The 26,731-nt window shown below is 40.0% G+C and overlaps 2 protein-coding genes across 3 annotated transcripts in view; one reads left to right on the top strand and one right to left on the bottom strand.

The window, feature by feature from the left end:
- Hmg20a (high mobility group 20A) overlaps nucleotides 1-17,975 on the bottom strand; it is an 85,703-nt gene extending 67,728 nt beyond the window's left edge. The window contains exon 1 of the mRNA XM_036193379.1: nucleotides 17,648-17,975. The gene's annotated coding sequence lies outside the window, so the exon portion shown is untranslated. The remainder of the gene's footprint in view (nucleotides 1-17,647) is intronic.
- A 447-nt stretch (nucleotides 17,976-18,422) lies between these two features.
- The window catches only part of Peak1 (pseudopodium enriched atypical kinase 1), a 222,281-nt gene continuing 213,972 nt past the window's right edge, over nucleotides 18,423-26,731 (top strand). For both annotated transcript variants that reach the window (XM_036193378.1, XM_036193377.1), the window contains exon 1: nucleotides 18,423-18,626. The gene's annotated coding sequence lies outside the window, so the exon portion shown is untranslated. The remainder of the gene's footprint in view (nucleotides 18,627-26,731) is intronic.

Here is a 26,731-nt window from a genome sequence, read left to right as displayed (position 1 = left end):
ATGTTTCTTTTTTTTTTTTTTTTTTAAATGACTGTCCAGTTTTGGCATCAAGGCTTTGTCAATCAATAAAACAAGTTAAATTCCATAAAAGAATAAAGCTGGGCTCATTTCTCTTTAAAACATTTTTTGATTGCTTTTTGAGACAAATTCTTATTATATAGTCCTTGCTGGCCTCAAACTCACAGAGATCTGCCTGCCCCTGCCCTCCCAAGTGCTGGGATTAAAGGTATGTGCTGCCATCCTTGGCCTAAACATTTTTTAAGAATTCACCACAGTATGCTAACTGCCTCTGGGAAAAGAAAAAAGGATCACTGATAAAGTCATCTTGGCTGGAGTTTCTTCAGGAAAAATTTAAATGGATTAAATTTAACAGATAAAAATAAGCATTCAGATATTCTATTTTTTTCATGAGTTAAATAATTTGGGTAACATGTGTTTAACAAATTGTTCATTTCACCTAAAATTTAAAATCTATTCATATGAGGTTGTTCCTATCTCTTTACCCTTTTGAACATCTGTAGTATCTGTAAAAGAATATCCTTATTCAGCCAGATATTGTAGCTCATGGCTCATGTCTATAATTCTGAGGCTCATGGTTAGAGGTATAGAAATGCTTTTCTCAACAACTGAAGACAAAAATGTTTCTCCTTTTTGTTCCTGATAATGCTAATTTAATCCCCCTTGATTGACATTGCTAGAGGCCTATACATTTTCTGAATCTTTTCAAAGAACCAACTTCTGGTTTGTATAGAACATACTGTACATTGTCTTCTATTTAATTTATTTCTACATTTTACTATTTCCTTTCTTCAACTTCTTGGGTTTGGTTTGCTATTTTTTCCCCCAATGACATAATTAAAATCACCAATTTTTGACATTTTTCTTCTCTAATACATACATTCAAGGCTGTAAAATCTCTAATTTTCATGTAGCTTGAGGTGTTGAATCTCATTACCACTTGGTTACAAGTGTGCTCTAATTTTCTCCTCCCTCCACTTGTATTTATTCTAGACTTTCCCATCATTTCTCCACGCCAGCAATAGTTTTGTGCTGCTGCTTTAACAAATCAGTTAAGACTATTTGCTTAAAGTAACATACAGTAATTGTCATATAGTCCTAGACCCTGTGCAGCAAATACTTTGAGGAGAAAATAATTTAGACTATTGGTTTACTTATGCTTCTCTGTGGGAGCTCAACCTCTTATGTCCTTGTTATCTGGGTTCCCTCTCCAAACTCCATACTGTAGCAGGCTTTCTTTTGGGCCACCAGCCAGCTCCCAAATCATGACATGGAAACTTGTTATTAGTTATGAATGCTCAACCTTACTGTAGCTCTTGTTTTAATCTGTTTCTCTTTATCTACATTTTGCCTTGGGGCCTTTTACCTTTCTTTCATTCTGCATATCTTACTTTCCTGTTTATTCTGTGTCTGTCTGGTCTTCTTGGGCCTGACTTCTGTCCCAAGGCATCCCCCCCCCCCATTCTCTCTTCCCTCTCATTCCTAGATTCCCCTTCCTATTTATTCTCTCTGCCCACTGGCCTGTTTATCCTTCTTCTGCCTAGCTATTGGCCATTCAGCTTTTTATTAGACCAATCAGGTGGCTTAGGTAGGCTTAGGTGGCTTAGCAACACATCTTTACATCATTAAACAAATACAGCATAAACAAATGTAACACATTTTTGTCTAGTTAAAGTAACATTCCACAACACCACATGTCTACCCATCTATGATGGTAAAGGTTGAAAGTTGACAGGCTCTAGAATCACATGAGACAAATCTCTAGCATGCCCCTGAAGGAGTTTCTGGATTAACTGAGCTGGAAAGACTTACCCTAATACTGGAGGAACATTCCATGGGGTGGGGGTCCTAGACTAAAAAGGCTTGCTCTTTTGTATCTCTCTTGGCTTCCCGATGTGGATGCAACCTGAGGGAAGCCTCAAGCTCTGGCCACCAGGATTTCCCTGAAATGATGGACTCTATTCTGGACCTGTGAGCCCAGACAAAGCTTTGCTTCTTTAAGCTGCTTTGGTCAGTTTTGTTGCAACAACAAGAAAAATAACTAATATACCATCCCCATGAGACCTAGGGCTTCATTGCTTCTAGCAGAAACCCTCTGCTAATCTGACAAAATGTTTAATCAAGATATTTGAATATTCTTTCAAATTTTCTCTTATGGGTAATGAAAAATAACAGCCTCATAAGGTTCTGAAGGGCTTACTAGGCAGACACTTCAGAATAATTTAATGTAGACATAGTATTACTGCCTTGCTTTCCTTTAAACTTCATTATTACTTATTCTCTCCTCCCCTCTCTGTTATGCATTTGTGTAGAAGTCAGAGACCAACTCTGGGCACCAATTCTCTCTCTCCACCAGATGGATGCTGGGAACTGAATCCTGGTCCTCAGGCTTAGAGATAAGTGCCTTTACCACTGAAGCATCTCCCACCTCTTTCCTTTATAAGATCACACACTAGCAAAAGTACAGCTAGGATTTGACTCTAGAGCCGTATTTCTCAGTATTAATTTCTCAGTACTTCCTATAATACTGTTTTTTAAAAATTTGCACTTATTTTTATGTTATGTATGTTGGTGTTTTGCCTGCATGTATAGCTGTGTGAGGCTGTTGAATACCCTGCAACTGGAGTTATAGACAGTTGTAACCTGCTATGTGGGTGTTGGGAATTGAACCTGGGTTCTCTGGAAGAGCAGTCAGCGCTCTTAACTGCTGAGCCATCTCTCCAGCCCCTGTGATACTATTTTAATACTGTCCCTGATATCAGTAACTGCCCAATAACTTTCTTATAATACAGAAAACATAACTTTCAGAAATACATGCTAATCATACCAGTTCTTCTATTTTGTTTTCTTCTATGTTTAATTTTCTTCTTTTTACTTTTGTAAAAATGTCTTATAACACCTTCAACGTATTTCAAAAGAAGTTAATGTACATTTGTACACATGTGTAGGCCAGAGATTGACAATAGCTTTCCTCAATTATGTTCCACATAATTTTCTGAGACAGGGTCTCTCTCGTAACCGGAAGCTTGCCCATTCAAGACTGGCTGGTTAAGAAGTCCCAGGAATTCTCCTATCTGCCTCCCCAGGGCTGAGATTTGGGACAGCAGGCATACACTGCTGTATACATTGCCACACCCAGCTTTTATGTAGGTGTTAAAGATCTATTTTACTGACAGTTATCTTCAAAGCCTCTCAGTTTTTTTTAAAGATAATATAAGTATTAGTGCTATTAATATTTTATTTTATGCCTCACATATTTTTAGTTGCAATATTTTCTCAGAATAAAGAATGGAATTATTGGCTCAATAGTATGAACATTTTATTAATGCTGATACACTGCTTCCCAAAAAAGCTGTAGTAATTGTGATGTCACCCACAACAAAAGGTAAAGGTCTATGGCAAGAGAATGGAAATTAAAGTGATAAAGTAGAAAAATAAACAACACATAGAGATGGGAAAGAAGTAGGAGAAATTTTGAGGCTAGGAAAGACAAAAATGAAGTAGTTGAATGTTAGGTTTGTTTTTTTTTTTTTTTTTTTGGTTTGTTTTTTGAGACAGGGTTTCTCTGTGTAGCCCTAGCTGTCCTGGAACTCTGCTCTCTAGACCAGGCTGGCCTCAAACTCAGGTATTTGCCTGCCTCTGCCTCCCAAGTGCTAGGATTAAAAGTGTGCCACCTGGTTGGAAATCACTTTTTTGTGAAGTAGGATATTGGAATTAAAGAGGAAGAGATGCAAGGAGAGGCGTGGCTTTATTGAAAATTTAAATGTTTAAATCAAACAAAAATATATATCATTGTCATCAAGGAATGTTTCAAGAATAGTTTCAAAGATCTCCATTCCCCATCCCCAACAATAAAATCTTGCACACAAATATTTATGTGTAGGTAACATAAACCTATTTGATATATCAGTGTTCAACCTAATTTTCTTTTCTTTTTTTTTTTTTTTTAAAGATTTATTTATTACTATGTACACAGAAGAGGGTGCTCATTACAGATGGTTGTGAGCCACCATGTAGGTACTGGAAATTGAACTCAGGACCTCTGGGAGAACAGTCAGTACTCTTAACCTCTGAGCCATCTCTCCAGCCCCCTAATTTTCAATTACCACTTGACATTAAAAACCTATTGCCACTGGGCGGCGGTGGTGCACGCCTTTAATCCCAGCACTCGAGAGGCAGAGGCAGGCAGATCTTTGTGAGTTCAAGGTCAGCCTGGGTTACACAGTGAATTCCAGGAAAGGTGCAAAGCTACACAGAGAAACCCAGTCTCGAAAAACCAAAATAAATAAATGAAGGAATGAATAAACCTATTGTCAAACATTTAGCAATATGTTTTGTGGACCTTTATTATTGTTTTAAGGTACAGAGAGAAATTATCTTTTGAATTCTAGGGGTGGTGGTGTTAGCAAGATGGCTTAGTGGGTAAGGGCACTTGCCACCAAGGCTGATGACCTGAGCTAGGTCTCTAGAACCCACGTTGTAGGAGAGAACCGACTCACAAGCTGTCCTATAACCTCCGCATGTGTGTACCTCTGGCCCCCACCAATACAGGAAAGAAAAGTTCAGGTCAGCAGTGGTAATGAATGTACTGCTGCACTGCCGCTCTAGTGCAAATATGCTCGTAAGTTTCCTATTTGCTGACTGGTTCATGGATATGTTATTTCTTTTCAAATATGTATTTTTTTTTTTTTTGTTATTTTTCTCTCCCTTTGGTTATTCTTTCTTTCTTCTCCTTCCAATAGCAAAATTCTTTTTATTCTTCTCTCTGGTCCTCACTTTCTACCTTATTCCTGCTGTCTTTTCACTTTTTAGATATTTTAACTGTTCTTTCGCTGCTCTCCATTTCTCATCCTCATGTTTCTGCCCCCACTTCTGTTGTTATTGTGGAGAGTTGTGGATGTTGTAGTTGGCATCTGTCTTTACTCTTTCTGTATTTCGTTTGCCTCTACTTGTCTGTGTTTCTGTTACTTGTTTTTTCTATTCTACACAATACGGGTGTTTCCAGATGATATTTTGAGCATGTTATTTAGATGCTCTGCCATTGAACTATACTCTCAGCCCACCTAAGCACACGCTCTTCTATACACAGCCACCTGCTATTTAAACTTCAGCTAATTCTTTAACTCCAAGAATTGGGATGATAAAAGCCAAACTGACAACCAGCCTCCAATAGACCAGAGTGTTTATGGCAGGGACCTGAAGACCCACTCCTGGCCATCTACTCCTACAGCAAAGAGACAATGAAGGATAGTGAGCAACATCTGTGAGGGAGGGACTGCACATAGGTCACCCCATCTTCCTCCAGAGATAGATAAAATGCTACATAAGGAATTCAAAGAACAGGGTTTTTTTGAAAGATCAACAAATTCCAAGAAAATACAGAGAAACAACAGAACAAATTAAAGAAATCAATACAGGATATGGGTGTGAAACTCATAAAAAGTAATTTTGGAAACATAACAAAAATCTTGTGACAAAAAATGAACAATCTCTGTGACATGATTAAAAGACCAAAGTTCTACTTATTGGTGTAGAAGGTGCTGACCTGAAGCCTGAAGGCACAGAGGCCTATTCAGTGAAACAACAGCAGAAAATCCCAAAGTCTTCAGGAAGATAAGCATTTCCAGGCACAGGAGGCATTCAGGCCTCCCATTTTATAGTTAAGATGCAAAGAATACAAAAGAAAGAATACTAAAAACTGTAGAGAAAAACACCATTTCACTTATAAAGGAAAACTTCTCAGAGTAACAGATTTCTCAACAAAACGCTAAAGGCCAAGAATTCTCAGAATGAAGTATTTCAAGCCTTCAAAGGAAACACTGCTGCTATATCCTGCAATGTTACCATTCAGAAACAAAGGAAAAATAGACCTAGAAATTCATGAGCACTAAACCAGCCTCACAAAAGACAAAGATATCTCATGCACAGAAAAGAAAAATAAACATAACATGAAAGCATAGAAAAGAATTATTCCCACTAGAAGAGTGGATACACAAATAAAAACCAGGAAGGAATTACATTTTAGAAAAATGAGATGATAGGAACATGTCTTTTCATCATAATTCTGAACATAAACATTTTTATTTCACCAATTAAAAGACACAAGTTTGATGATTTATTTATTTATTTGAGACATGGTTTCTTTGTGTAACAGCTCTGGCTGTCCTGGAACTTGCTCTGTAGACCAGGCTGGCCTCAAACACACAGAGATCCACCTGCCTCTGTTCCCCCAGTGCTGGGATTAAAGGTGTGTTCCACCATCACCTGGCAAATGTATTTTTTAAAAAAGATCTATTCACTATGTATAGGGAGCACTCCTCACTGGCAAAGATAGACAAACTGAAAGTGAAAAAAATTGAAAATGATATCCTAAGCAATAGAATTCAGAAGCAAGGAGCAGCTATAATAAGCAGACAAAGTCTAAATCAGAAGAGATAGAGGAGGTCATTTTATGTTGGTAAAGGAAAAAATATATCAAAAAGTTATAACTTGAGATGAGTGTGATGGTGCAAACCTTTAATCCCAGAACCCAGTAGCAGAGGCAGATAGGTCTCTGTGAGTTCCAGGCCAGTCAGGGATACACAGAAACATGCTGTCTCATAAAACAAACAAACAAAAGATTTAATTGTAAATATGCATGAATGGCAGCCATCCAGTTTTATAATACAAACACTACAAGACAAAGAGGGACTTGTTTGGTCCCAATTCAATAATACTGAATGATTCAGTGGAAAAAATAAATACAGAAACTTTAGAACACAGAAACCACGTTATAGGTCAACAGACTTACAGACATCTATAAAATGTTCCATCTAACAACCGCAGAACACATTCTTTTTAGCAGCTCATGGAACTTTCTCCAAAGTAGATCATATTTAATCAAACATAATATCAAAATAATCTCTTCTACCATACCACATCATAGAGAAGTAAAACTTAAAATCTTCAATAGCAAAGGAAACTCCAGAAACATGAAGACTGAACAACAGCACATTTTTGAAACATCAGAGAAACATTGAAGAAATTGAAAGAATTAAAAAGAAAACCCGTCAAATCATTTTTTCTTCAGCCTTCTATAAGATGGCTGAGCAGCTGAAAAATGCCATGAAGAACACTGTTGGTCCAGCTACAGCTTTCGTTCCCCACCTGGGAGTTAAGGCAGGCAGCCCTGCTGAGAAGAGATGGGCAACCCTTCCCTCAGAACAAACCACAGGAGCCTCAGATCCAGCCACAGGTTGGATAGTGATTCTATTTTATCACTTTGTATGACTGAGAGGGTACTGGTCAGCACCATCTTGAGAGGATGCTCAAATTGCTCAAAATTGAGTTACCCTGTGAACCTGAGAAGAGGGAACAAGCACAAGCCAGGGAGTCTGAGCCTGCCATAGGCCCAGGGTGAGAGACATCCCTGGGAGACAGTCTGGTACAGCAGTGGGCCAGACACTAAGGTGAAAGATATATATACACACACATATATATCAGGGGCTTGACTCAGGTAGTGAGGTGCTATCTCCAAAAACACCTCACTGTCAGACACCCATGGATCAAGAGAGCCAAAGAGTGAGAATCAATATATCAAACAAATGGAAGATGAAAACAAGCTAGCATAGCTATTCTGATAGTTGGAAAGTAGATTTAAAGTAGATGCTAGTCTGAAGAGATAAAGAAAGCCATTACATATTAATAAAGGGGCCACCTGAAGAAGATACAACAATTGTAAATATATATATCATCAAATATTGAGGTCCCAACTTTAGAAAAACAAACATCAATGAGCAAAATAAGATCACATAATAGGTCCTAATAAAAATATAGTGGGTTTCAATATCTCACTGTGCTATCTATCTATCTATCTATCTATCATCTATCTACCTATGTAAGTATTTTTGACACAAGGTCTTACTACATAGCTTAGACTGGCTTCAAACATACAGCAATCATTGTGTCTCAGCTCTTGAAGGTTAAAATACAGGTAGGTGCCATTTTGCCTGGCTTCTAACTCTCTATCTTTAGATAGGTCATCTGAACTCAAAATGAATGAAGAAAGTTCATAGTTACACAAGGTGATGAACCCAGTGTGGGAATGCATGCCTATATAATTTCAGAAATTGGAAGGTAGAGGCAGAAAGATCAGAAATACAAGGTCATCTCAGCTACATAAGGAGTTTGAGGTAAGCCTGGGATACATGAGACTCTATCTCAAGAAAAGAAAAATCAATTAGCCAACCAACAAACACCCAAACAAAAACTTTTTAGTGGGGCTGGAGAGATGGTTCAGTGGTTAAGAGCACTGACTGCTCTTCCTGAGGACCTGAGTTCAATTCCCAGCACCCTCTTCTGGCATACAGGCATATATGTAGAGCACTCATACATAAAATATAAATAAATAAACTTTTTAGCATAGATCAAATGGACTCAATAGGTAAAATGCAAAATATTCCATCTAAAATATATAGAATGCATATTTTCCTCAGCAGCTCATGGAACCTTCCCTAAAATATGCATTCTAGATCATAAAACAAATCTTAACAAATACAAAAGAAAACATTTTTTGTGATCTTATCATAGTAGAATAAACCTAAAAATCAAAAACAAGTAAAAACTTTGGAAACTACATAAATAGATTGGAACAATCCACCCTTAGAAAGCCAGTGGGCCACTGAAGAAACCAGGGAAGGAATTTCAAAAATCCCAAGTATTAAACAAAAGAAGTTGGTTCTTTGAAAAGATAAACATTACATAGCCATAGCTAAACTAACCAAAAGAAAGAGAAAAACCCAAATTAATAAAGGATTAGAGATGAAAAAGAGGAGCAAAAACAGACTCCAACAAAATCCAGAGGATTATTAGGGAATAGTTCAAAACTTATATTTCATGCAACTAGGAAACCTAGAAGAATTAATAAACTCATAGACATATATGACCTGCCATAATTAAATCAAGATGCCACAAACAAATTAAAGAGGTCTATAACAATTTAAGAATAAAAAGTCTTATGAGGAAGCAATAGTGGATGTATTCACTACCAAATTCTCCCAAACCTGTAAGGTAACTAACACTAACACTCCTCAAACTTGCCCACAAACTAGAAAGAGAAGGAACACTGCCAAACTCATTCTACAAAGCTAACATGGCCCAGATACCAAAACAGAGGAAGCACACAACAAAAAAGAAAAGGATACTCCAAGTTCCCTGATGAATATAGATACAAGAATTCTCAATAAAATACCTGCATATTGAGCTGGGTGGTGGTGGCATATGCCTTTAATCCCAGCACTCAGGAGGCAGAGGCAAGTGGATCTCTGTGAGTTTGAGGCCAGCCTGGGCTACAGAGTGAGTTCAGGAAAGGTGCAAAGCTACACAGAGAAACCCTGTCTCGGGGGAAAAAAAAAAAAAAAGAAAGAAAACCTGCATATTGAACTAAAGAACATAGTAAGAAGATCATACATGTGCCAGGTAAAGGCTCAACTGATAAGGATGTTTGAAGACAAAACTTGACAGCCCAAGTTCAATCCTGGAACATATATGGTAGAAGGAGAGAACCAACTCCTATAAATTGTCTTCTGACCTCTACATGTGTGTTCTCCCCAAACAAAATAAATAGATCCATGGGTAAAAAGGAAGAAGAGTATATATCATGAGATCAACTTTGTTCAATCCCAGATATAAAGCTGGTTCCAATTTTTAATCAAATCAAATATGTAATATACAATTAGACTTGACAAAAATAACATGATACTTTCAATAGACACAGGAAAGAGCTCTGACAAGGTTCAACATCCTTTCATGATAAAAGCTGTGAAAAATCTAGGAATACAAGAACCATTATTTTGGCAAGGTGGTGGTACACACCTTTGATCCCATCACTCAGGAGGTAGAGGGAGGTGGATCTCTGAGTTTGAGGCCAGCCTGATATACTTAGCAAGTTCCAGGGAGCCAGGGCTACACAGAGAAATCCTGTCTCAAAAAACCAAACCAAATCAAACAAAAAGTGCCCCCCCAACCCAACATTATTTCAACCTATAGCCACCATTATAATAAATATAGAAAAACTAAAAGCATTTTCTTTAAAATCAGGAATGGAGACAAAGTGGCCACTTTTACTGTTTTTGCTCAATACAGTGCTTAAAGTCTTAGCTGGAACAGTAGACCAGGAAAATAAATAAAAGGGTGTTAAGTAGGGAAAGAAGAAGTCAAAGCTTTTGTATAGCAAACAAAACAATCATCAAAGTGAAAGAGAAGACTACAGAATGGGGAAAAAATTTTATCAAATGTACATCAGAGAAATAGATAAAGAACTGCAAAAATGAAACACTGAAAACCAGAATCACCCAATCAACAAATGAGCTAATGAACTGAGTGGATGTTTCTTTCTTTCTTTCTTTTTCAGTGGATGTTTCTAAAAAGAAGAACTACAACAGCCCATAAATATTTGAAAAAGCAGTCAATATCCTTGGCTTTCAGAAAAACACAACATTGTCTTGAGGGACTGGGGAGACAATTCATCAGTTAAGAGCACCTACATGGTGGTCCACAATTGTTTCTAACTCTAGTTCCAGGGGATCCCTCACCCTCTTTTGGCCTCTGAAAGCACCAGGCACACATGTCATGCAGACATACATGCAAGCAAAGAACCTGCACACATAACAAAAGAAAAAAACTTCACCCTAGTCAGAACTGCTATCACCAAGAAACTGTCAACCCATGTTGGCAAGGATGTGAGGAAAGAAGGCAAACATAGGGCTAGTGAGGATGCAAACTACTGCAGCCATCAGGGAAGTCAGTGGTGGAGAGCCTTAAAAAAGCTAACATTGGGGTGTGATGCCTAGTTTTAACCATCAACTTGACACAAGATAGAACGACCTGGAAAGGGAGTCTCAGTGAGGGGTTGTCTAGATTAGGCTTATATTTGGGCATGTCTGGGGATGATTATCTTGACCGGGAGGAAGACCTGCCCACTGTGGCATTCCTTGTATCATTGCCTGAGCAGGAGTTTCTTGATTGCATATTCGTGAAAAAAAGGTCAACACTTATATGCTTGTGTTAATCTGTGCTCTCTACTTTTGACTGTGGGTGTGATATGAACAGTTTTATCAAGCTCCTGCCACTGTGACTTCCTGTCATGATGGACTGTCACCTGGAACTGTGAACTGGATAAACCCTTTCTCCCTTAAGTTGCTTTTGTCAGAGTATTTTATCACAGTAACAGGAAATGAAACTAAGACATAGGGCTAAAAGATATAGCTCAGTGGATAAAGTTGTTGCTATGCAAGCATGAGGACCTGATTCTTATCCCAACATTTACATAAAAACCCAGTGTGGTAGCCTTGCAGGAGGAACAGAAAAAGGTGGATCAAGGGCTTGCTGACACCTGAAATAGTGAGCTAGTTCTAGGTGAGAGACAGGTTAAAAAAAAAAAAAAAAAAAAAAGGATGGAGAGTGGATTTGTGGATGCACAAATAGGACACTGGGATGCACATGTGCACGCACTCGTGTGAGTGGAGACACACAGTCACACAGACACACACAGACACACACAGACACACACAGACACGAGCTAAACAAACAAAACAAAAATAAAATTTCCACATGACTTGGCCATACCATTCTTGAGTATGTAATTAAAAATGCTTGCCCATTGATGTTTATTACATACAATAGCTAATCAATGGAGCCAATCTAGATGTTCATCAGCTGATGAATGGATAAAGAAAATGAGGTACATACACAATGGGATTTTATTCAGGCATAAAGAAAAAAAATCAGAGCAATGCTGAAAATGCCCAACTCTTCAGTCATTAGGGAAATGTAAATGAAATTTCATGTCATCTTTCTTAGCAAGGCCTTCATCAAAAAAAAAGCAAAAACAAAACTAAACAAAAACCAACCAAACAAAAGAAGACAGCCTATCATGGTGGGACATGCCTTTAATCCTAGCACTTGGAAAGCAGAGGCAGGTAGATTTCTCTGAGTTCAAGGCCAACCTGGTCTACATAGAGAACCCTAGGCCATCCAGGGCTACATAATGAGACCTTGGCTCAAAAACAACAATAAAACAAACAAACACCCTCCCCACCACACCTACAAACAGAACTATCACATGATCCAGGTGTACTATCCTTGGGTATTATCTATCTGTCTGTCTATCTGTCTACCTACCTATGTATCTATAATAAAATATTATTAATAAGGAAAATGAGAATCATGTTCCCACTGGAGATTATTACTTTAAGCAAACTAGAAAGGTAAGTATCACTATTTTTTCTCAGCTGTGGATTTTAGGAGAGGGAGAACATATGTCAATAAAAGGGGGGCTATCTATTGGGAAAGAAGGGGATCAGGAGGAGAGGGGAATGTAACGGGAGTATGATCAAAATGTTTTCATGCATGTAAAATGCTTAAAAATCTACTTAATTTCTATGTTTGGACAGCAGGAAAATCTCTCCCAGTACTATGTGTGCTGACCTTCCCATCATTCACTTAGATGAGTCCACATATAAGTTACAAATTACTATTTACCAATTACATTGACTACAGAAATCAGCTCTCATAGTTGTGAACATATATCAGGTGTTTAATATATGACAGTAACACCAAAGAATGCTTTCAAATGGGAGCATAATGATTTAACCACACATTCTACAGATGTATGAGTATCTACTGTGTACTGGCCATAATCCTTTATGCTGAGCATAAATAGTAGATAAAAGTTACATGTTAATTTCATTACAATCCTAGTGCCAGTTAAATTTCATAAATATTAAATCAATGTCTGTATGACATTGTTCCAGGTATGACCGCAAATCCAGAGATGAACAGTCTATATAGCCATCTCTGGGAGGACATTTTCTATATATAATAATAACTAAAACATCAGGAACACTGGATATTAAGTGCAACAATAAAGGCACAGAATATTCTGGAGGATCAACAGACAGAACATAGACGATTTGGAGTAGAGGGAGACAAGGACAGGCATCAGGAAATATTTCTTGAAGGGAGTACTTAAAAAGTGCACAAGGCAGACTTTATAATAGATGGGGATCCTCAAGAAAAGTAGAAGTGTGTCAGACAGAGAAAGGCTGGGTACAGTACAGAACTTCCCCCTCAGACATTATCCAGTTTCAAACCTAAAGAAAGACACAATGTGAGGGGCCTTAATATTTGGGAAAATGAGCTGAAAGTCTTCCTAAAACAATTTTAGTGATTTCTTAATTTTTTTTTCTTGAACCTTTTCTATTAAACATATTTTGTAAAACAATTGATTGGTGACTTTTTTCCTTCTCATAAGAAACTGATGACTTAGAGAGCATGAAGGGGGGATGTCAATGAACCTACCACTGTGGTCTATGTGAGCTTAAAGGAGAAATGGGTGAATCCCAACAGCGACCATAGCTGAAGCAAGCTTAAGGGTTAGAGCAGTGGTTCTCAAACCATTTGAGGTCACTTATCAGATATCCTGCATGTCAGATCTTTACATTATGATTCACGGCAGTAGCAACATTACAGTTAGGAAGTAGCAGCGAAATAATTTTATGGTTGGGGTCACCTACAATATGAAGGACTATATTAAAGGGTCACAGCATTAGGAAGACTGAGAACCACTGAGGTAAATAATAGCATTCCTCAAATTCCTATTACCAGGATTACACCAAGTGATTCCCTGGGAATACCCACTTTCATCAAGGAGTCCCATTTAGGGAAACAGAAGCTCATGGAAGCTAAGTGCTCAAGGTGATGAAGCTAATAAAATACAAAGACTAGCTCTGAATCTAGGCCAGTCTCATCTCCAATTTTCCCCACTATTCACTTATAATTACTGAGTACAGAGCAAGTTAAAACAAAAACCATGATACATGCAATAAAGGAAATATTAAAAACGAATTTAAAATGGCTTAGAAATCAAGATTAAAAGATACCAAATTTAGGAATGCATCTTAATCCAGCTTGAACAATGATTATAACACATATCTCACTTAAGAACACCAAGTAAGCAAAATTCTAGCTTTGGTCCATCAAGTAGGAAGAAAGCTCCAAGAAAATATGGTTATTTCTATTTCCTATACTTGAAGTTAGAATATGACTGACATACAGCAGCATTCAGTTTTTGTTGAAATCATGAAAAACCATGTAAAAGGAATTCTCATTTGAATACATACAGAAGTTCAGAAATAAAAGACAGCAAAGCAATAAGTGTAAAACCATTTAAATTGCTAGACTGTTCCCTTTAGCCCTCAACTACAAAGCAGAAACCAAAAAACCTGCCACTACCAAGGTACCAAGTAAAGTTGCCTGTTATAAAACATTAGTATCAGTTTTACATGACAGGGTAAACAAAAGGATGAAAAGAGGCTTTGCATTATGTAGCATCTCAGTGGATGATCAAATTTCGGTGCGATGGTCTTGAGAATTTTGGCCTACTGTTTTAATGTTTCAAACTGCTCCGAGCAGCTCATGCAATGACTGTTTTATGGAAAAGAATATGGTTACTTATTCCAAAGACTCTGAAAAGAATCAATCACTTCTTTATCATAGAGGGCAAATAGTGAAATAAAAATCTAAAATTTATTAACTGACAGAAGCAACAGTATGTTTACAAATGGTTTTCCTTTTCCCAATTTTGACAGTAGGAACATGTGTTTTTTAAAAAAGGCAACACCAGGCATTTAAGGGGGAAAATCCCTTGGAAGAAGATAAACCTTCCCACAGAAAGGATTCTTAAAAGGAGGAGGAACAGGCTACACAGGCTTCCTTCTCCACTTTTCACCAGCGTATCTAATAATTCTTCTTTGATAGGACCAATGAATAACTGTCACTTATCACAAAACATCTTCCTGATACGTACTTTCTATATTGCTTTCTTCTCAACAGACAGTTCTTCAAGCTGCACAAGTCTTTCCACTGCAATTTGTCTTGTTTCTATTACACTGCATGTCTTCCACGAATTTAGGATCAATTTAATAAACCTCTTTGCTTTCCAAAACTGTTCCCAAAAGGCAATACCAAGATTGTACCTCAACCAATATTATGACATTATTTTCTCCCTTTCTCATTTAGTTCTACCATCCTATACTTCAATTCCTAATATGGTTAATTTTTCAGGGTGATTACATCTAGTATATTACATTAATGTAGAAGAGAGTGAACACTTCTCTCTAGTCAATTAATACTCACTTGGTGCAGTGTACATGTCCCTAACTTTCTATCAATAACCATAGACAATATTTCACCTTATCTTTTAAAAATTAACTACTGCAGAAATTTTGTAGTCTCTCAAATACTGATTTTAGCATCTCAGACTTTTTGTTGTTGGTTCTAGGGATGAAATGGAAGTCCTTTCACATGAGGTAAGTGCTCTACCACTCAGCTACATACCCGGCTCATCAGACTGATTTGTTTATTATTTATTTTTGAGATAGAGTCTCACTGTGTATGTCTGGCTGGCCTGGAAACTCACTGAAATCTGCCTGCCTCTGCCGCCTGAGTGCTAAGATTAAAGGGGTGCACCAACATACCTGGCCAGGCTGATTTTATTTTATTAATTTTTTTCCCCTGTCAATACTGGTATCAGACCCCAAATCCAGGGGTCATATTATATATAGTAGGGAAGTGGTCTATCACTTAGCTACACTTCCAGTCTAAGAATAATTTGTTTTTTCTTTTATTGAAAATAGATTTTTTTTCAAAAGATATATTAATTAGTTCCCTGCCCCTCCTCCAGTACTCCAAGTTCCTCTCTCTGAATCTACTCCCTTTCTGTCTTTATTAGAAAACAAACAGGCATCTAAGGAATAATAAAATTCAGAAACATATCAGAATAGGACAAAACAAACAAGAAAAAGAGCCAAAGAAAAACAACACAAGAAACTCATAGATACAGAGACACACATGTTCACAGACACAGGATCCCATAAAACCCCAAAACCAGAAGCCATGATATGTATTCAAAGAACCTGTATGTTTAAAAAAAAAAAAAAAAAGCACTGAATCTCCAAAGACGCATGGAGTTCATTTTGTATTGGTCATCTACTGCTGGGTGTGGGGCCTGTCCTTAAGAGTGGTTTGTTTCCCCAGTGAGACAGCCTTAGAGAAAACTAATTTTTCATTGCAAGTGGTATCAATTAGAGATAGCTTTTGGGTTAGGGCTGGGGGCACGTGTCCACTTCTCTTTTTAGCTCTAGGACCCCATCTAGTGCAGACCTGTGCAGACCCTGTTCATGCTGCCACAGTCTTTCTGAGTTCATATGTGTGCCATATATATGTTTTGTGGACTAAGAGTGATTGAAAAAAAAAAGTCTACACTAAGGTAAAACATTTATCTTCACATTTAGTTTAAAATATTTTCTACTGTAAGTGCAAACTATGAAATTAGAAATACATGCATATTAATATTGGAAGACAATGCAATTTTAGGTTCAATTTATCCCAGGTGTGAAAAGGTCGAGACTTCACAAAATAAGGTCCAAATAGACCGCTTCTGCCAGCAAAAATACACTCAGATGCTGTGTTGCTTGACAAGAGAAGCCACGGAATCAAAACTCTTGTTTATTACCACTTCAGATACTGCTTTTTGTAGAAAAGAAAAAAAAAAAAAGCAGAACACAGGAGAACAGAAAATTCTGCCTTAATTCACCATTTGTTCTTTTCCCTACTCAACATGGGAGCTGAACCCATCATCCTTGCGCCATATCTTAAACCATAAATAGACCTCAGTTTTAAATCAGCGACAAATTCAATTAAATGACAATGGGGGCAGGGAATGCAATGAAATGCATCTTCCATAAATGCCACACCTAAGCTACATGAAAACAATATTTAGGTTGATGATGTTGTTCTCATGCATGGGGCAAATCCTCAGTCCTAAAGCAACAGGTCTCAGTATGTAACATACCAATTACATGAATGGAACATCAAATTTGAGTACTGCACTATGATACTCTCTCCCTTTGCAAAAATGAAAATGCCTCATAATTTATGTGAACCATTTGGTCCTCAAACTAATAAACTGCGTCCTTAAAAAGAGTGGGTAAAGAGTTCCTGCTTCCATGTCTAGGCAGAGACCACACTCCTTCACTCAGTTAAGGACACACTTGACAAGGGTGCAAGAGCGGGCACCTCACGAGTCACACTACAAACCATGCAGTCTCGCCGAGAATTTTAACGAGGTGTTTTGAATTCTCTGGAAAAAGCATTAAGAGAATCTTGCTGGGGAGAAATGTTCCATATTACACGTGGAGACAAGATACATAAATTCTAATCGTGGCCTGGTGATTATCACAACTTGGGGGAAGAGGCGAACTTGTGACTTGAAAACACCCCTCAAGGCCGTAGGAAACTATTTCCGAGAATGGCACAAACCAACACCTTTTCTGTCTCTCAGCACGGGAAGTGGCTTGGACACCCCCCAAAAACCATCCTACCCCACAGGAAGTGAGTTATAGTTCCCCTCCCCATGACAGCATGTCTCCCTTCCCCCAACCGGAAGTGAGGCGCCCCCATTCAGTGGGCCTCAAACCGAGACAAACCAATAACAGCAGCAGCAGCAGCAGCAGCAGCAAAGAGGGACGATCTTCAAAGGGGGAAGGGCATTTCGACTGTGGCCACCCCCATGCTCGTCTTGCTTACTAACCTGCTGACGACAGGGGCAGGCAGGGGCCTGGGGACTAATGAAAGCCCCTTGCACAGAGGACAATTCCCTCAGCCCCTCTCAATCGCCTTCACTCTTCACTCCGTCGTCTCACAGCTTGACAGAAATTCCTCCGCAGTACTTTATTTTGGTGTCTTTTCTTACTTTACCTAATCACTTAGTCACCTCCAGATAGGTAACTTCTCTTATCGTGGTAGTATTTAGAATTGTTCCGGTGAGCAGAGACGTGAAATACTATACCCGATACTTTCAGAGAAATGAAGGGATTATTTTGCCCAATGCGGCGAAGGGCTACGTGACTACGCAAGGTGAGACTCACTTTCGCGAAGGTTCTTGGGAAATGTAGTTTTCTTTTTCATAACTCAGGCTCTCAAAAATAGTAGGACTTAAATTGGTAATTATTATATACTGGAATCTTTGAGAACACTTATTCTGTACTTGACGACTGGCTGGCATAGATGATTAGGCCCCGAAAAGGTCCAAAACTGCGCTGCTAGTTCCCACTGGCGTTTAATTGACTCCAAATTCCCCGTCACGTGGACTCAAGGTCCCGGTCGCCCCGCCCTCTAGTTTTGGCCCCGCCCCTCAGCCAATCAAAGCTTCTCTAGGTCTTGTCCTCCGGATATTGGCATGCAGAGAGGCGTGGCTTCTTGGCAGCTCCTCCCATGGGGCTGAGTGGAGAGCTGGGGGAAGGCCGAGGTTTGGGTGCGCGCGTGCGCGCGCTAGCTCAAGAACTGAAGCGGTCGAGGGTGCGCGCGGCGGGGCGGCGTGCGGGGTTGGGAGGAGCGAGCTGACTAGTAGGCTGGGCGGACGGCGAGCGGCCGGGAGCGCGCTGTGGAGTCCGCGGCCGCGAGTAGTTAGTTAGTTGTGTCAGTTGCTCGGTGGCGGCGGCCGCGATCACCAGAAAGGGGACGGGACGGGCGGCACTGGTGATCATTGCAACGGCGTGTGCTCCCCTCAGGTAACCGGGGCAGGGTTGCCCACGTACCCTCCGGTCCCTTTTCTCATGCGCGCAGGCTTTGGGGGCCAGGGTCGCCTCGAGGTGAGGACGCGGACCTAGGGGAATCCGGACTGGGCGGCGCCGCAGGGGCTCGGTAGCCGGTGCGTCCTGCAGGGCGCGGGCTGCAGCGTCCCGGCCACCCACGCGCCCCGCGGCCGCCGCGAGCCCTCTCGTGCCCCCCGTCGGCCCAGGCCTCGCTACCCTGGCTGAGATGGTCCCGGTAGCGCGGCGCCCCCCAGAGGAGGGAAAGTTGGAACCCGGCGGCTAGGGACTTCCCGGGGCTGGGCTGCGAGGCTCCAGGGAAAGTGAAGCCTTGGAGGAGCTGGACGCGGGAGGCTGGGGCAGGAAGGGCTTCTGCCAAGTCTGTATGGTCATCCGGCTCCCAGACCTGGGAAGATCGGGATCAGCCTGGCAGCACCAGTCAGGACGGAACCGGTGGCTCTGTGCCTGCTCACTTCACGCTCTGGCTGTTGAGCCCCTAACGCGCGCGGACTTACCGGGTTGCTTAGGGCTTTGGGATTTGGAGAGGTCGGGTTAGACAGGTTTGTTTGTTTGTTTTTGCTTTTTCTTTGCCCTTTGACTTACTGGTTCTTGTGTCTTTCCTTTCCTCCTTCGAAGAGGACTTGCCATCTGAACTGGTCTCCATCTCGTTTTTTTTTTTCTTCCCCATCTTATGCACTAACCGTTGGAGAGCTTGATTTCGTTCTTGGACGACGTTAATGACTGCTGAGAGCAATAGAAAAGAGGAGCCCCCCTCCCCCAGGTCTCATTTCTGCAGTCCGCTTTTTAAAGGACCCAAATTTAGGAATCAGAGCTATGGAATGGAGTTATTGGAACGCTGGCGTTGAAGGATAGAGATGAGTTAGAGGAAAACTATGATTTCATCTTTATTGGCCTTACTATAGAAAACCCAGTGCATTTTTCTTTGCCTCTGTTGAATGTGGTAAGATTACACTTTCAATTAAATACTTGGCGACTTACATAAAAGACTATTTTTAGGTCACTGGATGATGTACATGAACAGCCTTTTCACCTGAATTGGAAATGCTTTGAGTGTTCTGTTTGGCAGCCTGTTTTGGTTTGTTTTTTTTTTTTTTTTTGTGTGTGTGTGTGTGTGTGTGTGTGTGTGTGTGTGTGTGGTGGTGTTGAGCCACAGTGTCCCTCCTTTACCTCCCCTGATAAATGAAGTGTGTAGTCAAGAGAACATATTGCTCTCTGCAAAGTGGGGGGAAAAACCCAGAAAGCCCAAACTTGAATTATCCACAAGGGTAAAACTTTCCATGAGCAATCTTGGATACCCACTTCATGATGGCTTCTTTTGTAATCTCAAGAGCATTTTAGATCTTCCAATTCGATGGCTACCCTAATTACTTTCCAAAGTGCCTGGCACTTCTTTGGTGACTTTTTCAGTAAACTATAATTGCAGGTGTGGTACATTTTCTTGGCTTCCAAGATAGGAGTGAGTAGCTTTATCGGAGATATTAACAGTTAACAATGGAAGCAGAGTTCATATCACTGCCAGTGAGTTTTTTGGCAATGACCAGCTCACAAACTATGTGAAAAAACAAACATCCCCTTCCCATAGATGTCAGAGGGGAAGAAGAGAAAATATTTTATCATGTCTCTTTTTGGAGAGAGTAACATGACTATGTTATGTGGGGGAAATGTCAAATTATTTTCTTTCAAGCTTTTTGATGTGCAGTCCTCCTTTCTCCCAGCGTCTATGTAGGGACCAGCATTTATGCTTGGCTGGTTTCCAGTGTTGTGAGAAGTGTTTTGGTGTGAGGGAAAGATAAGCTTGCTCTGAGTTGTTAGGGTGCTGACTATTCATTTTGTCTAGCAATAGGGCAGAGAAACTTCCACAGTAGAGTTTGTACCCCATTAACATTATGTCAGAATTCATTTTTAAGAGTCTGTTCTGAGGCCCATAAAGAAATAATGCCACTTCGTAACTGTTTTCTGATAGTCACATTAAAAAGTGTGTTCCTGAAAAGCATTATATGTGTATGCATATAAACATTTATCTTTGTACATTTATGGTAATGTAAATATTTAAGTCTGAGAGCTTAAAAACTTTTATTTGCTTATTTGCATACATGCCTTTTAACAGCTAACAGTGCCAACCATATTTGCCAAATAAGCATCAACCATAAATTCAGGCTTTGGCACATTTCATATAATAACTCTTCTAAATTGCTCCATGGTGAAGCATCATGAGATTAGCATTTGCTTCATGAGAGAGATTTGTTGTTGTTGTTAACCGTAATGATGTGCTGTTTAAGGGGAACAGGTGCTGAGCTCTAGCTGTTTGCATTGTAACCTGCCAAGTCATACTCTTTTGTTGGATGGGTTCTTAAAGCAATTTAGGAATCCAACTGTGGCCCCTGGCATGCCAAGTGTGAGTTCGAGGCTCCAGATCACTTTTGCAAATCCTCATTTTCACTGGAAGAGGCAAGTGTAGATGTAAACTTTATTTTCTCCTTTGTCTATTACTGTGATTCCTGTGCCCGAGGCTTTCCATTATTAGAGCTTCTGATATAGGCTTTGTCCCTGCTGGCTGATTTTTCCTTGGAGAATTTAAATATTCTAGTAACTTTCAGGCCAAATTCACATTTGGACAAAAGACAAGTATTTGAGTGTCTAATTTTAAGGTGTTAGGCATGGTGGTAGGACCTGAATGGTTCTCTTTTTGCCAGGCGCTTATACTTTAGGAGGAGAGCTAGCTGGTAACTGGTAATTATCATATGGTGTGATATAGCACAGGTGTGTGCACAGGTGCCTGTGAATGAAGAAAACACGGAGGAAGGCTTGTTGACTCAGACTTGGATTCGTGGCTGTGGGGGATGTTCTGGAATCTTAGAGACTTACTCAAGCTAATCTTGAATAATATACGAATCAACTAAGTTCAGGAAGAAGAAACATATTTTATCCTAGTGCTGTTGTAGTAAAAAAAAAAACCAACAACCCTGCAACCATGAGTCATTTATGTAATTTGAAATATCTAGTAGCTGTGTTTTAAAATGTAAAAATTGAGATTCATAATATAAGTTAACCCAGCATTTTAAAGTAATATAATTTCAACATGTGATCAATTTAAAGCAGCAATACTAAGATATTTAACATTCTCCTTTTCATACGAAGTTTTCAGAATCTGGTGGTATTTTTACATTTTAGCACATTTCAATTAAGACTTGCTATGTTCACATACTCTGTTTCTCTACATCATCAGCACAGCTTTAGAACAGAGGCAAATGAAGTAAAATCACTGATTGTAAACCAAGCTTAGGAATTTTAACTTCACCTTGAAGGCTGTGAAATTTTAGTTGAAAAACCGAAAACAGGGCTGGAGAGAGGTGGCGCTTCCAGAGGACCTGGGTTCAATTCTGGGCACTTACATGGTGGCTCACAAACATCTCTGGCTGTAGTTCCAGGGGATCTGACACCCTCTTCTAGTGTCAGAGGACACCTAAGGCAAAACACCTACCTACACACATAAACTAAACAAACAACATCAACCCACCCCAACACCACCACCCCCACCCCCGCCTCCGGTAAACCATCCTGCAGTACACTCTGAGCTGGCTTAGACCTATCATTTTGACAGCAAGTGAAAGCTGCACCAGAAGGGGACATAACTAGAAGCAAGGCCAGTTAAAAAGCTGTCCCTGGTGAGGAATGACATGGAGTGTAGAGGAGTGGACGTAGGAGAGAAATAAGTGGGAAGTATTATCCCTATAATAGGACAAATAGGTTATAGCATAGAAAAAGATTGGGTCCCATGAGATGGCTTAGTGGGTAAAGGTACTTGCTGCCTACCTTTTTTCATCCCTGGGATGGTAGGAGAGAACCCTCTGCTACAAATTATCCTCTATTCTCCAAATGTATGCAGTGACAGTGTCTCCCATAAACAAAGGAATGAACGAATACTTAGAGAAAGACTGAAGATTAGGATGATTCCCATGTTTGTGTTAGGAACTGCAAGGTAGACGGGGCCAAAGCTAAGGGGGAAAGTCAACCTTCTATACCAGGCAGACCAAGGATGAAACAAAACAAGAAAAAACATCACACAGAACAAAAGATGGAAAAGCTGAGAGGGTTTGCCAGGAAGCTGAGAGAGGAGAATATTTCAAGGACTAGGAGTGGTCAAGCTGTGTCCTACCGTGAAAAGGGCAAGTAAGATAAGGTTTGAATGAAGTCTCTGAGACTTGGAGATTAAGCTGTTTGAAAGTAGTTTGGAGCAGTTAGCTACATTGTAATGCACCGAGGAAGTTGAAGAGTACAGGACAGCTAGGAGTTTAGCTAATTGCAAATGATAGTGTTTTTCATGTCTCAGTTATCTTGGAGCCCAGGCTGCCTTTTTACTAGCTATGGTGGCAAAGCTGACTTTGAACTGCTGAGTTTTTAAGAAAAATTGTTTGTTTGTTTATTTAAGTAACTTTTAAATTCACTTTACATACCAACCACAGATCCCCCCTTCATCCCTCCTCCTGTTCCCTCCCATCTCCCTCCTATGAAAGGATAAGGCCTGATCATCTTTCCCCTACCTCCCCAGGACTTGGATTACCACCAGTGTTTGTCACCATGCCCAAGCAAGTACAGTGTTTGGAACCAAGGACTCTGAAAGAAAGTATAAGGAAGCCGGATGCTGAGAATTTTAAGACGTTTGCCTTAAAATGTTTTTTATAAATTGTCTTGGGCATGCTTATGTGGAACTGGAAACAGTCAATGGAGAGAGAAGAGTAGGGGAGGGAGGAGAGCTGAACAGGAGGAAATAGGAGGAAGGGATGAGGAAGGAGTGAGGGAGGAAGGCAATGAGTGTGAACATCCCGGGCATAGGCAGAAAATTTGGCCTTGGACATCTTAGTTAGGGTTTCTATTGTTGTGCTAAACACCGTGACGGGAACTTGGGGAGGAAAGGTTTTATTTGGCATCCACTTCCACATCACTGCTCATTATTGAAGGAAGTCAGGACAGGAGCTCAGAGGGCAGAACCTGGAGGTGGGAAGCTGATTCAGAGGCCATAGAAGAGTGCTGCTTATTGGCTTGCTCTCCATGGCTTGTTCAGACTGTTTGGGTTTTAGTTCATTTCAGATGTAGTCAAGTTGATAACCAAGAATAGCCATCACAAATGGCAAGTATTACTTTTCAGCAAGCAGAAGAGGAGGAGAAGATTGATGGATGGCAGGGTAAGTAAGTTTGAAACTGATAGAGGGAAGGGAAAGAATTGATAGCGTGTCTTAGTGATTTGATTAGCCATTAAGAATTAAAGGGAGTTGGTAGACAGCTTAGAAAGAGTATGAGTTTCAAACAATTTACAGGAGAGACTGGAGAGCAGAGAGGCAGATAGACACATGGCCGGGAAACTGAAGAATGTTGAAGAACTGAGGTTATAGACCTTGGGTTTATTGACATGGCTGTTGGGTTTCTGATTATATCTGGAGAATCTATTCAATCTTCACGAGACCCTTACCATTGTATTCCTTGTTTGTAAGGTGAACAGTGAGAGTTCAAACTGGTAAACTTGAGAGCCCAGGTCATTACCAACTGCTTTATAGTAACAGTTTGGTAGAGGTACCTGAAGGTAGTTAGGATAGATAGGAATACTCAGAATTGTGAGTTGTATGAAGCATTGTGGAGTCCATGGTGGATCATGAGCAGATAACCTAGAGGGCTTATCTGATTGGAGAAAAGTGAAGGGCATGAAAGGATATAGGTACCACTGTAAAGCCAACCTCAGAAAGCACAGAATGAGTGTAATGCTGAAGAGCTACCAATGAGGCTTAGTAGGAGTACCTGCTATCTGCTGTATACTTTAGTAATCTAGTCTAATCCTAAACCTAACCGCACAGTGTATTAGGATCCTTATATGCTTGCCTTTGTCATTCCCCAGTCTTCCTAATGCTGTGACCCTTTAGTACAGTTCCTCATGTTATGGTGACCCCCCCAACCATAAAATTATTTTCATTGCTACTTCATAACTCTAATTTTACTTCTGTTATGAATCGTAATGTAAATATCTGAAATGCACGACATCTGATGTGTGACCCCTGTGAAAGGGTTGTTTGACCCCCATAGGGGTCATGACCCGCAGGTTGAGAACTGCTGCCTTAGATGAAGAAACTGAGGATTAGAGAGTTTGAAAAGCATGTCCAATGCGAACTGTCAAGTAATGGAACCAGTATTCAGAGACCCCTCATTATTCTCCAAACCGTATTCTTCTGAAGTAAAGGGGTAAGATGGGAAGTGTGACAGTGCATATAAAGTAGAAGAAACACATTGGAGTACTTAATTTGGAACTTTCAAGGTATATCATTATATAATGTTTGCGGAGCATCAAGTGCGTGCCAGGTACAGTTCTAGATACAAAGATTATAAGAGCGAACTAGACAGAAATTGTTACATTAGAAGATGGTTATGCTTGAGAGAAAATTAAAGCAGGAGAGGGATATAGGGATGCCAAAGAGAGCAGGCTTCATACTTTTTTCTTTGAGAAAATATATTTCTAGGTAGCTGTGGCTGTCTTTGAACTCATGGCAATTCTCCTGCTTCAACCTTCATGCCTGGCTTGAAAGTATGTTTTAAATATTTTAAAACTTGTAGTTAATTAATTAGTTAATTAAAATTAATTAATGTGGGTCTTAGGGACTGAACTTGGGCTGTCAGGCCTGGTGATAAGCACCTTTACCCACTGAGCCATTTCATCTGCCTGAGATTTTTTTAAAAAATAATGTCTGGGCAGCTGGGCAGTGGTGGCACATGCCTTTAATCCCAGCACCTGGGAGGCAGAGGCAGGAGTGTGTTTGAGGTCAGCCTGATTTACAAATCAAGTTCTAAGTGAATAAATGGTGAGAGTGAATGAATATTTAAAAGAGTAAAAGAAACGTAAATTTCCGGAAGGAGAAGTATGCTGGCTGTGTCGTAAGATTCTAGGAGAGCAGTGTGAATAGAAGAGCATGGCTGGGTACAGTCAGAGAAACTGGATCTGAGCAGGTAGAGCCTATAGGCCGTTTCAAGGACCAGTTTTACTTTGGGAGATGAATTAGGATTCTTACACAGTTCCAAGCAGAGGATTGATATACTAGACTTACTGTGTTTAAATATTTGTTTTGGACTACTGTGGTGATAGTCATCTAAAGAAATAGAAAGCAAGACCAGCTAGGAAGCTTTCTTAAAAAGTGTAGTTAGTGAGCTGGATTTAGTGGCCCACACCTTCAATCTAGTAAGCACACTAGTAAGACAGAGGCAGGAGGATCTCTTGTGAGTTTCAGGCCAGCCTAGTGAGTTTCAGGCCAGTCAGGGCTACATAGTGATACCTGTTTTAGAAATAAACACAATTTTTAATTAAACTGGGGCTTGGGGTATAGCTTAGTAGTAGCATGCTTGCCCAGGATTTGATCTCCGCACTGCTGAAAAAGGAATCTAATTAAAAGTTGGTGGTGTCTTGCACCAACTGGGGAATTAATGAAAGGTAATTAGAACTGGACTTGTTCCTTTATATTAGTTTTTGCCAACTTTAGAACTACTGATATTTTGAGCTGTGTAATTCTTTGTTTTGGGTGTTGTCTTGTATATTCCAGGAGTTAAGCAGCATCCTAGATTTCTTCCCCTAAATGTTAGTATCATCTCTCCAACTTGTGACAGTCAGAAATATCTCCAGACAGTAGGCAAAATTGTTCTCATTATGAACCATTGACAAATAAGTATCACCTAGTTTCCTCTAAAGTTAACATCTTGAACACTCAGAGTAGCTTATCAAGCCAAGAAATTAACATTGGTGTGATGCCTCAGCTTTGTTTTCCACACCACATTACTGTCTTGTGTGGCTGTCAGTTCTTTTTCTCTTGTTGTGTGGCAGTTCCTTGGTCTTTTATGACCTTGTTACTTTTAAAGGACACTGGTCAGGGGGCTGGGGGGATGACATGGTTGTTAAAATGCTTGTTGTGCAAGTGTGAGTGTGGATCTCCAGAACCCACATAAAATAAAAGGCAGGCATATCTGGTCTGCATGTGGCTTTATAACCCTGGCAAAAAGGGTCAGGTGCAAAGGTGGACAGACTCCTAGAGCTC

Source organism: Onychomys torridus, chromosome 7, assembly GCF_903995425.1.
Source record: "Onychomys torridus chromosome 7, mOncTor1.1, whole genome shotgun sequence".
Classification (NCBI taxonomy): Eukaryota; Metazoa; Chordata; class Mammalia; order Rodentia; family Cricetidae; genus Onychomys; species Onychomys torridus.
Note: the sequence above shows the minus strand (reverse complement) of the source record. Positions and strands in the feature narration are given on the sequence as shown.